Source organism: Hypanus sabinus, chromosome 8 (assembly GCF_030144855.1).
Source record: "Hypanus sabinus isolate sHypSab1 chromosome 8, sHypSab1.hap1, whole genome shotgun sequence".
Taxonomy (NCBI): Eukaryota; Metazoa; Chordata; class Chondrichthyes; order Myliobatiformes; family Dasyatidae; genus Hypanus; species Hypanus sabinus.
In genome coordinates, this window is record NC_082713.1 from 103,679,683 (window position 1) to 103,694,525 (window position 14,843).

Here is a 14,843-nt window from a genome sequence, read left to right on the forward strand (position 1 = left end):
AACTCACTCTCCTATCCACCCCTCACGCACTCATTCACTCAGACAGAACTCACTCTCCCATCCATCCCTCACCCACTCACTCACTCAGACAGAACTCACTCTCCTATCCACCTCTCACCCACTTACTCACTCAGACAGAACTCTCTGTCCCATCTACCCCTCACCCACTCACTCACTCAGACAAATCTCACCCTCCCATCCACCTCTCACCCACTCACTCACTCAGATAGAACTCATGTTCCTATCCACCCCTCCCCCACTCACTCACTCAGACAGAACTCACTCTCCTATCCACCTCTCACACACTCACTCACTCAGACAGAACTCACTCTCCCATTCACCCCTCAGCCACTCACTCACTCAGACAGAACTCACACTCCTATCCACCCCTCACACAATCACTCACTCAGACAGAACTCACGCTCCTATCCACCCCTCACCCACTCACTCACTCAGACAGAACTCACTCTCCCATTCTCCCCTCACCCACTCACTCACTCTCCCATCCACCCCTCACCCACCCACTCACTCACTCAGACAGAACTCACTCTCCTATCCAACTCTCACCCACTCACTCACTCAGACAGAACTCACACTCCCATCCACCTCTCACCCACTCACTCACTCAGACAGAACTCACTCTCCCATCCACCTCTCACCCACTCACTCACTCAGACAGACTCACTCTCCCATTCACCCCTCACCCACTCACTCACTCAGACAGAGCTCACCCTCCTATCCACCCCTCACCCACTCACTCACTCAGACAGAACTCACTCTCCCATCCACCCCTCACCCACCCACTCACTCACTCAGACAGAACTCACTCTCCCATCCACCACTCACCCACCCACTTACTCTCTCAGACAGAACTCACTCCCTATCCACCTCTCACCCACTCACTCACTCAGACAGAACTAACTCTCCTATCCACCCCTCACCCACTCACTCACTCAGACAGAACTCACTCTCCTATCCACCCCTCATTCACTCACTCACTCAGACAGAACTCACTCTCCTATCCACCCCTCACCCACTCACTCACTCAGACAGAACTCACTCTCCTATCCACCCCTCATTCACTCACTCACTCACTCAGACAGAACTCACTCTCCTATCCACCCCTCACTCACTCACTCACTCAGACAGAACTCACTCTCCCATCCGCCCCTCACCCACTCACTCACTCAGACAGAACTCACTCTCCTATCCACCCCTCACTCAGTCACTCACTCAGACAGAACTCACCCTCCTATCCACCTCTCACCCACTCACTCACTCAGACAGAACTCACTCTCCTATCCACCCCTCACCCACTCACTCACTCAGACAGAACTCACCCTCCTATCCACCTCTCACCCACTCACTCACTCAGACAGAACTCACTCCCTATCCAACCCTCACCCACTCACTCACTCAGAGAGAACTCACTCTCCCATCCACCCCTCACCCACTCACTCACTCAGACAGAACTCACTCTCCTATCCACCCCTCACCCACTCACTCACTCAGACAGAACTCACCCTCCTATCCACCTCTCACCCACTCACTCACTCAGAGAGAACTCACTCTCCTATCCACCCCTCACCCACTCACTCACTCAGACAGAACTCACCCTCCTATCCACCTCTCACCCACTCACTCACTCAGACAGAACTCACTCTCCTATCCACCCCTCACCCACTCACTCACTCAGACAGAACTCACCCTCCTATCCACCTCTCACCCACTCACTCACTCAGAGAGAACTCACTCTCCTATCCACCGCTCAGCCACTCACTCACTCTCCTATCCAACTCTCACCAACTCACTCACTCAGACAGTACTCACTCTCCTATCCAACTCTCACCCACTCACTCACTCAGACAGAACTCACTCCCTATCCAACCCTCACCCACTGACTCACACAGACAGAACTCACCCTCCTATCCACCTCTCACCCACTCACTCACTCAGACAGAACTCACTCCCTATCCAACCCTCACCCACTCACTCACTCAGAGAGAACTCACTCTCCCATCCACCCCTCACCCACTCACTCACTCAGAGAGAACTCACTCTCCTATCCACCGCTCAGCCACTCACTCACTCTCCTATCCAACTCTCACCAACTCACTCACTCAGACAGTACTCACTCTCCTATCCAACTCTCACCCACTCACTCACTCAGAGAGAACTCACTCCCCCATCCACCTCTCACCCACTCACTCAGACAGAACTCACCTTCCTATCCACCCCTCACCCACTCACTCACTCACTCAGACAGAACTAACTCTCCTATCCAGCCCTCACCCCCTCACTCACTCAGACAGAACTCACTCTCCCATCCACCTCTCACCCACTCACTCACTCAGACAGAACTCACTCTCCCATCCACCCCTCACCCACTCTCTCACTCAGACAGAACTCCCCTCCTATCCACCCCTCACCCACTCACTCACTCAGACAGAACTCCCCTCCTATCCACCCCTCACCCACTCACTCACTCAGACAGAACTCACTGTCCCATCCACCTCTCACCCACTCACTCACTCAGACAGAACTCACTCTCCTATCCACCCCTCACCCGCTCACTCACTCAGAGAGCTCACCCTCCTATCCACCCCTCACCCACCCACTCACTCACTCAGACAGAACTCACTCTACCATCCCCCCCCTCCCACTCACTCACTGAAACTGAACTCACCCTCCCTTCCACCACTCAGCCACTTACTCACTCAGACAGACAGACCTTTCCCTCCCATCTGCCCCTCACCTTTTTTGATGAAATGACAAGTAGAATAGGCAATGGAGATGCAGTGGATGTTGTGTTTATGGATTTTCAGAAGGCTTTTGACAATATGCCGCAGATGAGGTTGCTAAACAAGATACGATCCCATGGAATTACGGGAATGTTTTATACTTGGATAGAGCATTGGCTGATTAGCTGGAAATAGGGAGTGGGAATAAAGTGATCCCATTCTGGTTGGCTGCCAGTTACCAGTGTTCTTCCACAGGAGTCTGTGTTGGTGCCGCTTCGTTTTCCATTGTATATCAACGATTTGGACTATGGAATAGATGGCATTGTGGCTAAGTTTGATGATGATTCAAGGATAGGTGCAGGGGCCGTTATGGCTGAGGAAACTGAGAGTCTGCAGAGAGACTTGGATAGATTGTGGTAATCGGCAAAGAAGTCGCAAATGAATTACAATGTCAGAAAATGTACGGTCATGCACTTTGGTAGAAGAAATAAACGGGCAGTCTATTATTTAAATAGGGAGAGAATTCAAAGTTCTGAGATGCAACAGGACTTGGGATTCCTCATGCAGGATTCCCTTAAGGTTAACCTCTAGGTTGAGTCAGTGGTGAAGAAGGCAAATGCAATGTTGGCATTCATTTCTAGAGGAATAGAGTATAGGAGCAGGGATGTGATGTTGAAGCTCTATAAGGCGCTCTATAACACTTCACTTGGAATACTCTGTGCAGTTTTGGGCTCCTTACTTAAGAAAGGATGTGCTGACATTGGGGAGGGTTCAGAGAAGATTCACTAGAATGATTCCGGGAATGAGAGGGTTAACATATGAGGAATGTTTGACCACTCTTGGACCATAACTCCTTGGAGTTTAGAAGAATGACGGGGGACGTAATGGAAACATTTTGAATGTTGAAAGATATGGACAGAGTGGATGTGGCAAAGTTGTTCCCCTTGGTGGTGAGTCTAGTACGAGAGGACATGACTTGAGGATTTCAGTGCTCCCATTCAGAACAGAAATGTGAAAAAAAATCTTTAGCCAGAGGGTGGCAAATCTATGGAATTTGTCGCCACTGGCGACAGTGGAGGCCAAGTCATTGGGTGTATTTAAGGCAGAGATTGATAGGTATCTGTGTAGTCAGGGCATCAAAGGTTATGGTGAGAAGGTTGGGGAATGGGACTAAAGGGGAGATTGGATCAGCTCATGATGAAATGGTGGAGCAGACTTGATGGGTCGCATGGCCGACTTCTGCTCCTTTGTCTTGTCTTATGCTCTACCCATCCCCAGTCACTCACACAGACAAAACTCACCCTCCCATACGCCCCTCACCGACTCACTGACATAGAGAGAACTCACCCTCCCATCCTCCCCTCACCTACTCACTCACACAGAAAGAACTCACCCTCCCATCCTCCCCTCACCCACTCAAACAGAACTCACCCTCCCATCCACCTCTCTTCCACCCAAAGTGTCTGTCAATCTTTGTTTCCACAATGTCTTATCTCACCTCCCACAATCCTCCTGCAGTATTGGGGCTAATCTGAGCAGAAATCAGAGAGTGTTTACACCCCAAAATCACAGCAGCTGGTCTTAAATATGCAGAGCCCACTTGCACAATGCATGCTTGGAGGCACCGTTGAGTCATTTGATGAAGCATAGAAGAGGACAGCATCTGCAAAACCAAACTGCTCTCTGACAGTATTGTTCTGATACATTAGGGAATGTAATGAGCTTGGAGTTTCAGAAGGCCCACCACAAGCAGTTGGTCAACAAGTTGAGACCAGATGGAACTGTGGTTCTATACTGTCATGTCGAGAGAATGGGGAGTTGCTGACTCTCTCCACCTCTGACGCTCAAATGAGGACTGGCTCATGGAAGTCAATGATCAGTGATGAAGTTGGGTGGTGATAGGTGGAAGAGATAAAGAGCTGAAGAAGAAAGAAACTGATTGGAGAGAATATATGAAAATCTGGTGATGCCCTGAGTAAATAACATCGATTGCTGGAGGGTCGTTATTGGCCAATTTATCTTGCAATCAAGTGCCTAGTCTAATCTGCAGAATGGAACAAATTCACCCCAAAGTTATATTAATCACATTTCAACACAGATAGACGAGGGGTTAACCAGTGGAATAGCTGCAGCAACCCAGGTTCAATCCTGACCTTGGGTGCTGTCCATGTGGAGACTGCATACTCTCTCTGTGCCCAAATGAGTTTCACCCAGTTACTCTCATTTCCTCTCATGTCACCATAGTGGCAGGAATTGGATGGAGGGAGTCATACAGCACAGAAACAGGCCCTTTGACCCATCTGGTCTATGCTGGCCGAGATCTCAATCTATGCTCATCCCACTTACCTGCACTGCGGGCACCATGGTAGTGTAGTGATTAGCACGACACTGTTAAGTTTGGGGTGTTGAAGTTCAGAGTTCAATCCCAGCATGCCCTACAAGGAGTTTGTACATCTTCCCTGTGGAATGTGTGGGTTTCCTCTGAGTTCTTCATTTTCCTCCCACAGTCCAAAAAACATATCGGTTAGTAGGTGAGTGGTCATTGTAAATTCTCCCATGATAAGACTCGGGTTGATTCAGAGATTGCTGGTGGCATGGCTTGTAGGACTGGGAAGACCTATTCCACATTGTATCTCTAAAGAAATAAAATAATAAATCATTTTGGGCCAAATGCTTATCCATGTGGCTGGCTCAGTCTGTTTTGAAATGTTGTTAATGTACCTGCTGGTTCCTTAAGGTTGTTATAGCCAGGGGTGGTAATGGGGTCAAGTTCCCACTACCTATTAAATGCTCCCAATGGTGTGTGTCTCAAACAGCCTCTGACAACCAAGTCCATCTCCTGGCCTTTACACGTGGCTCAACTACTAAGCCCAGAGGAACCATTTCTACTGACAGGAGAAGGGGAAAAGCAGTTTAAAGGTACCTTAACACCAATCATTTTGGTCGTTTGTGGTAGGCAGCTCATCTCAGAGAAGGAAAACTCTGATCTCAAACTCCTGCTGCCTTGTGACGATACCCACTTATGGAGAAGGCTCTAGGAGTATACCCCAAAGAAAAATCCAGATCTGGAGTCCCCATGGCAGTCCTACGTTGAGTTCAGTGCTGACTGGCAACTCCTGTGATGCCGCTGGTGCCAAACTGTATCGGTCTCTGCTGTTCTGTTGGATTCATCAGCTGTGTGGAGAGGGGAGCCTGCTGCGTGGGCAACAGCTTGCTCTCCATATTATACTCTTCTGGTTTGCATATCTCGTAGGCAACTAGGATGCAATTTCCACAGATCGATCCTTGCCAATGGAGGGCCTCATTGCAACGTACCTGCCTCAACCACTTCCCTTGGCAACTCATTCCACATGCTACCACTCTCTAGATGAAAATATCGCCCCTCAGGTATCAACGTGTTCGGATATGGCTGAAGTGCGGAGTGAGAGACACTGAAGCAGGTCGATAGTTCAAAAAACTTTAATGCGAACAGTGCTGAAGGGAAAATAAAGAAATAATGCTGGGCCAAACAGGGCCGTTAACTAAAACTCTCAAACAGGAAATGAAGCCTATACTGCAGCTGAAAAGAACATCTAATTATTAAACGAATACAGCTAGCCTTCAGAGTCAGTTAACTTAACAGTCCAATTTCTCAGGCAAGGTCGTGCAAACTGGCAGCGAAGCATTGCTGTGCTCTGTCCAAGTCTCAACAAGCACAATAACGATAAGTATGGAGTTAAATACTATCACAACTAAATAATAATTAGCTGACACATGGATATTCACAAGCACAATTGCCATATCTACTGTGTGGCTGAATCCGTGGTTGTGACATCAGGTTCCTATTAAACCTTTCCTCTTTCACATTAAACCTATGCCCTCTGGTTCTTGATTCCCCAGCCCTGGGAAAAAGCCTGTGTACATTGATCCGATCTAAACCCCTTAAACCACTTCCATGAGATCACCTTCATTCTCCTAATCTCCAGTGATAACAATCCCAATCTCCAACCTTTCTCTGTAACTCAGTTCATTGAGTTCCAACCAATGGGAATGTGGAAGAATAAAATGGATTCAAATGATTAGCATGAAAATGCTTTATAATAGCATAAATTCAGTAGCTCGAATGTTAATATGGTTCTAAAATGCTGAGATAAACAATCAGATTTCTTATCCATTGTTTCAAGTGCTGAGGAGGCAGTAACCAGGGTGCAGAAATGTAAAGTGATTGGCAAAAGGTGCAAAAACAACTTAAGGGAACATCTCAATTTGGAATGTGCTCTTCCTCCAAGAGGACATTCTTGTGGTTTGGAGGTTTGTGTGCTTCAGTGATCTGGAGAGCTATATTGGCTGGAGTCAGGGCTTTATGCTTTGGTAGGGTCACCCATGCCAAGTAGGTCAAAGGATAGAGATCAGACTAAGAGTGGTCCATCGGTCATCTGATTTTGGGGTACATCTTAGGGCTAAAAACCTTGACAGGTAAAACAAAATTGTTACAGAAACAGCAATGAAAAATTCTTCCGCATCTGAGTATGATGGTATTCTTGAGTTTTCACCTTGAGCTTACATGACAGACAGCAGTGAAAACTGAGGGGAAGCTACTGACATGATGAAGGAAGTTCTGAACAGCACCAGAGATGGAGGCCCTTCATTGCTGCCCAGATGCCAGCAGCATAATAGGCAGAAAGTAAATTCCAAAAGGATCATTAGCAATAGATTCAACGGGAATCTGGAAAATTAAAGGATATGGGGAAGGAGTGAGGTTGTGAGATTAAAGTCTATCCAGGAATAACAAATGAGTTTCATCTTTACAGATGTCCAAAAGTCAATTTTGACTAAGTCAGAAAATGAACAAAAGTGTCTTGATATGGTAACCATATCTCCACAGCGTTGCAATGAATAGCATCAAAAGCACAAAAGACTGATGAGAAAAACAATTAATAAACATAGAAACAAAGAGGAAACTAGATCTGCCATTTATAGGAATGATACGTCGAAACATCACAATCAGATCTGAGACAACATGAAATTAAACCATATTCCTGGAGCTCATTTTTATTTTGGGGATATCCATAAATCAGGTAATCCAATGGCTTATAATTGGAATAGTCTTGAAGAGCTAGCACAGATGCAATGGGCTGAATGACTCCTTTCTGTGCTGTAATACATTCCATGATTCTAAGTTTGTGTCAAGGCAGACTGAAGTTTGAATCATCTGAACAGGTCATCCAGCTTGGATCTTAATGGAAATTGCCTCAGCAGTGGTAATAATTTGCCTCAGAGGTTTGAATTTGTGAGACAGGTGAGACAGGTAAACGTTTGAACCCCAGTTTGTGAAAGGTTTGGTGTTAATGAATTCTGTGGGTACTAAATGAGTATTAAAACGGTACTAATGAATTCAGTGATGAGTGAATTCTATTTGCAGGTGTTGAAAGTACGTTACATTTATTTCATATTTACATCAAGTCTCAGAGTGAAAGACTCCGTCAGGAGAAGAACAATTCCTTTAACGTTGCATTGCCCATTTGCTTTTTATTTTGAAGGTCTGAGTCAGAGCCACTGTGGAGAGTGGTGGGCGTGGAGTGGGTTAAAGAGCAGTGCTTCCATGACAATATTCGATTGATGCAATGCAATACACTTTCAGAAAATGTCAAGGGTAATAAAGTTGTGGCATGTTACATAAATAATGTTTATCTGTGCGGCTACAAAGTGTTTCCGATTCCATGTCTCATCTAAAATTGTAGATCACACCATAGAACTGGAGCATCAGTTAGCTATGAAATGTAACTCTGATTTAATTATGTTTGTTTTCATTCAATTATGTTTCAATTGATCAATATATGCTTTCAATTAGTTCTTGGCCCTGCTTAGCAAAGACTAAAGTTTCTGAAGTCCTGCTGGAAGGTGAGCAGGGTGATGGTAGTTCAGTCTTTTGGTCTGCAGTGGGCATAGAGAATCAGAGAGTTCTACAGCATAGCAACACACTCCTCACCCCTGCTGACCAAGACTGCCATTTAACCTAGTCCCAGTTACATTCAGATCTAGAGATACAGCAAGGCATCAGACACTGTCATCCCATGCTGAACAATTACACCCATGTGACCAATTAACCTACTAACCCGTATGTCTTTGGACTGTGGGAGAAAACCAGAGCACTCGGAGGAAACTCACGCAGTCATGGGGAAAACGTACAAACTCCTTACAGGCAGCGGTGGGAATTGAACCTGGTGAACAGGCTATTTGCCTGCATTTGGCCCATATCCTTTCTTTCCCATCATGTACCTGTCCAAGTGCCCTGTAATGTCTTTCAAAGTATATTGGAGTATAAAAATATTATGGAGTGTAAAACTTGTATTACTTGCTGTGTAACCAAAACTATGTAGTCAGTTTGCTATGCATGTACCCAAGATGAAATGCTAGGAATGTAGAAGACAATGGTGTATTAATATATGTTAATGAGAGGTAGCTAAGAGATGTAGTCAGCTTTGAAGTCAGCTTTGAAGTTTGCTATTTGCTATGCATGTATCCAATTGAATGTAGAAGACAATGGTGTGGTAATGAGAGGTAGCTAAGAGATGTTTTGCTTTGAACTTGTTTGCTGTGTAACCAAAATTATGTAGTCAGCCTTGATGTAGATTATGTAGTTTGAACTTGCTATTTGCTATGCATGTACCCAATTTAGTAGGAGAATGAAATCTTAAAAATGTAGAAGACAATGGTGTGTTGGTGAGAAACAGCTGGGAGATATGGATTGGAACATGATTAGGTCAATGGGACATAAGTGTGAAACTGGACCAGGATTTTGCTATAAAAAATGCCATGTCCGAGGATCGTGGGCAATCAGCGACTACCTCACTGACTGTCTCAGCTTTGATTTGCAAATTAAAGTTTAACCCTTCTTGAAGGATCTTCTGTGTCTCCTGGTCACTTGTGAGGCACGAAAAACCACGACAAGTAGTGGAAAGTTAAGCAGTTTATTTTCATAATGAGGGAACTGCCTTTTACAGCCCCTCTGATTAGCCTGATTCCCAGGTGAAGAGTAATTCCAAATTCTTCTTCTCACACCCAGCAATGCCCCAGAAGTGTTGTTAATGTACAAATGAGAAAAACTAGATTCTGCAATTGAAAGGCAAAAGGGATTGCTGATTCTGAAATCTGGAACACAGAACGGAACAATGTGAGAAGGCAAAGAGTTTAAGCAGCATCTGGAGAGGCAAAAGCTGCAAGTCGGGACCTTATGGGCTGAGGAGTTGCTGGAATTTGGGGTATGATATATGAACATTAGAACAAAAGTGATACTAAGTCACCGACTGTCAGAAGTATTGGCTCATACTCTGCATGTTTCCTCAGCTTTATTAGCTCATTAGGACAGAGTCAATTGCAGATTCTTAAAGGAGAGACAGCAAGCTGGAAGAACTCAGCAGGCCGAGCAGCATCTGTGGAGTCAAAATGCCTAAGTCAATATTTTCTTTCAAGACCATAAGACATTGGACAGGATTAGGCCATTCAGCCCATTCAGGTGTACTCCACTATTCCATCATGGCTGATTTATTATTCCTCTTAATCCCATTCTTCTGTTTTCTCCCCATAACCTTTGACACTCTTACTAACCAACCAACATTTCAGCCTCTGCATTAAGTATGCCGAAAGATGGACTCCACAGCTGTCTGTGACAATGAATTCCACAGATTCACCACCCTCTGGCTAAAGAAATTCCCCTTAACTCTGTTCTAAGTAGATATCCTTGTATTCTGAGGCTGCGCCCTCTGGTCCTAGAGTCAGAATCAGAATCAAAATTAGGTTTAGTATCATTGGCATATGCTGTAAAATTTATTGTTTTGTGGCAGCTGTACATTGCAATACATATTTTTTAAGAATCTATACATTACAAAAAGAGAGCAAAAAAGAAAAAACAATAATATTGAGGTAGTGTTCATGGGTTCATTGTTCATTTAGAAATCTGATGGCAGAGAGGAAGAAGCTGTTCCTGAAATATTGAGTGTGTGTCTTTAGGCTCCTGTACCTCCTCCCTGAAGGTAGCAATGAGAAGAGGGCACGTCCTGGGTGATGCGCATCCTTAATGACGGATAGGACATCTCTGAGACTTTGGTTCTGAAGGTGCCCTTGATACTGGGAGGCTAGTGCCCAAGATGGAGCCGACTGAGTTTACAAATTTCTGCAATTTTTTCTGATCTTGTGCCGTGGCTCCTCCATACCAATCGGTGATGGTACCAGTTAGAATGCTCCCCACAATCTATTTGTCAAAATTTGCAAGTCTTTGGTGACGTACCAAGTCTCCTCAGATGCTAATGAAATATAGACGTTGCTGTGCCTACTCTGTAATGGCATCGATATGATGGCCCAGGATCGACCTTCAGAGATGCAGTCACCCAGGAAACACTGTTGATCCCTCCATGAGGACTGGTGTGTTTGTTGCTCAACTTTCCCTTCCTGAAGTCCACAATCATTTCTTTTCTCTTACCGACACTGAGTGCAAGTTTGTTGTTGCAACACCACTCAGCCAGCTGATCTAACTCTCTCCTGTACACTTTCTCGCCACCATCTGAAATCCGGCCAGCAACAGTTGTGTTATTGGCAAATTTCTAGCTGGTGTAGAGGGTAGAGCCATGGGCTAAGCCTGCATCCTTAAGGTACACCAATATAGATTGTCAGAGAGAAGGAGAAGTTATTGATCCACACTGACTGTGGTCTCCCAAGGTGGATTTCAAGGACCCAGTTGCAGAGGGAGGTGCAGAGGCCCAGGTTTTGGAGCTTGTTGATTCACACTGAGGGTGTGATTGTGTCAAATACTGATCTGTAGTCAATAAACAGCAGCCTGATGTAGGTATTGCTGGTGTCCAGGTGGTCCTAGACCAAGTGGAGAGCTAGTGAGACTGCATCTGCTGTGGACCTGTTGTGGCAAATTGCAGTGAGTCCAGGTCCTTGCTTAAGCAGCAGTTGATTGAGGTAATGGCCAATCTCACAAAGCACGTCATCACAGTAGATGTGAAAGTAAGTGGGTAATAGTCATTGAGGCAGCTCACCCTGCTCTTCCAGGCCACCCTCACTATAGGAAGCATCCTCTCCTCATCCACTATCTAGACCTGTCAATATCTGATACATTTCAATGCAATCCCCATTCATTATTCTAAACTCCAGCTAGTACAAGCCCAAAGCCATCAAGCCCTCCTCACATATTAAACATTTTATTCCTGGGGTCATTCTCATAACCTAATCTGGACTCTCTCCAATACCAGCACCCATTTTTTTAAATAAGGGGCCCAAAACTGGTCAAAATACTCCAAGTGAAGCTTTGTCAGTGACGATACAGCCTGAGCACGACATCCTTACTCTTATATTCTAGTCCTCTCCAAATGAATGTTTACATTGTACTTGTCTTCCTCACCACCAACTCAATGTTGCCTACTTGCAATATTTAATGTTTCCTGGAGTTTGCCTTGGGTGACAGCACTGAGCTTCAGACTGTTAAGGATTTATCGGCTGTAATGCGTCCCCTCACCAGGCCATCAGCCTCGGTACACTCTGTGACGGAAATCTCCTCCTCCTTATCTGACTTTCCTCTTTGACTCTGTCCAAGAAACCCTTGACTCCCAAATCACACACACAGTTAATTTTCTGTTGGGGAAATTGTAGATAAGTAATGATAACAAGTGATCATTTATGGTTAACAAAAAAAAATCATTGTCTTAAATTCACTGAAATGGGCTGTGTGAATTAGGGATCATTCAGTGAACTATTAATTAGTCTAGAATCCCAGTGCGGATATATCCTGACTGGCGAGAGTGCAATGCACGTGGAGGAAGGGTCATTTGTCAAATGCCATGAAACTCAGCCTGCCTGATGACTCAAGTGCTGAGGTAATGCATTTAGCTGAGGCGAGAATAGCAATATCATACAATAAAAAGTAACTGCATCAGCTGCTCTTTTCAGCCACGGATGCGGTCTGTGTAAGTTGGGGCACAGAGGTGATCTGTAAAAAATACACCAGAAGCTTTCTTTGTCCAGTTCAGGGGAAGAAGCCACAGCCATATTTTATGCAGTAGAAGCCAGGCAAAAGAAATTTAAGCAGTAGGAGCCAGTCTAGGGAAAATGGCTCTGCAGATCTGCTCGGCCAGGTAAGGAGGTTATGGCTGATCTGCTCCTAATTTTCGATTCACTCTCCTGCCTGCGTCCTAGAATGTAGTAAGGTACAGCACAGGGACCGACCCTTCACACTCACCATGTCTGCGCCACACAAGATACCAGCCGAAAGGTTTCTGAGCCTTGATATCCTTTCGGTTGGTCCCCACAAGAACATGCATGGTCCTGGATTCTAAAAGATTGTTGATTAATTGCACATGAACCAGGCTGGTTCAGCTGAATGAATAATCAGTGACAGTTCTATGTAATGGAGAGATTCACAAAAGAAATTCCTCATTAGTTCATCCATGAATGGTTGAACATTTACCTGTCAGTCCAGGTGCTGTCAAACTTCTGGGAAAATATTTAAACGCTTATGCCCTCTCAAACCTTTGAACAAACTGCTCTCAAAACAGCATCAGACAGCATATATGGAGACAGAAAATGAGTGAACAATGCAGACAAAGACCTTTGAGTGGGATATCTTATTGACATCTACCAGACACTGAAAGACCAGAAAAGAATGGTTGAAAGGTACAGAAAAGTAAGTGCATCATAGGAGAAAGGGGTTGAGAGGGAAAATCAATCAGCCACAATTGAATGGCAGAGCAGATTTGATGGGCAGATTGGCCCAATTCTGCTCCTATGTCTTACGGTCTTATGGAAAGGAAGAGGGTGAAGGACGACCTAACAGTGCTAGCAGAAACTTTTCCCTCAGCAGCGTTATAGGAAACATTTTCCTCAGCAGTGTTATGGGAAACTTTTCCCTCAGCAGTGTTATCGGAAACATTTCCCTCAGCAGTATTATAGGAAACTTTTCCCTCAGCAGTGTTATCGGAAACATTTCCCTCAGCAGTATTATAGGAAACTTTTCCCTCAGCAGTATTATAGGAAACTTTTCCCTCAGCAGTGTTATGGGAAACTTTTCCCTCAGCAGTATTATAGGAAACTTTTCCCTCAGCAGTGTTATCGGAAACATTTCCCTCAGCACGGTTATCGGAAACTTTTCCCTCAGCAGTGTTATCAGAACATTTTCCCTCAGAAGTGCTATAAGAAACTTTTCCCCTAGCAGTATTATGGAAAACATTTCCCTCAGCACTATTATAGGAAACGTCGCAGTGTTATCCACAAACTTTTCGCTCCACAGTGTTATGGGAAACTTTTCCCTCAACAATGTTATCGGAAACTTTTCCCTCAGCGGTGTTATCGGAAACATTTCCCTCAGCACAGTTATCGGAAACTATTCCCTCAGCAGTGTTATCAGAAACATTTCCCTCAGCAGTGTTTTGGGAAAATTTTCCCTCAGCAGTGTTATCAGAAAATTTTACCTCAGCTGCTTTATTGGAAACTTTTTCCTCAGCTGTGTTATCGGAAACATTTCCCTCAGCAGTGTTATCGGAATCTTTTCCTTCAGCAGTGTTATCGACAAACTATTCCCTCAGCAGTGTTCTGGGAAATTATTCCCTCAGCAGTGTTACGGGAAACTTTTCCCTCAGCAGTGTTATCAGAAATTTTTCCCTCAGCTGCTTAATTGGAAACTTTTCCCTCAGCTGTGTTATGGGAAACTTTTCCCTCAGCAGTGTTATTGGATTCTTTTCCCTCAGAAGTGTTAGGGGAAACTTTTCCCTCAGCTGTGTTATGGGACATTTTTCTCTCAGCAGTGTTATAGAAAACTTTTCCCTCAGCAGTGTTATCAGAAACATTTCGCTCAGCAGCGTTATTGGTAACGTTTCCATCAGCAGTGGTATGGGAAACATTTCCCTCAGCAGTGTTATAGGAAACTTTTCCCTCAGCAGTGTTATCGGAAACATTTCCCTTAGCAGTGTTAAGGGAAACTATTCCCTCAGCAGTGTTATCGGAAACTTTTCCCCTAGGTGTATTATTGGAAACTTTTCCCTCAGCAGTGTCATCGGAAACTTTTCCCCCACCAGTTTTATGGGAAACTTTTCCCTCAGCAGTGTTATCAGAAAATTTTCCCTCAGCAGT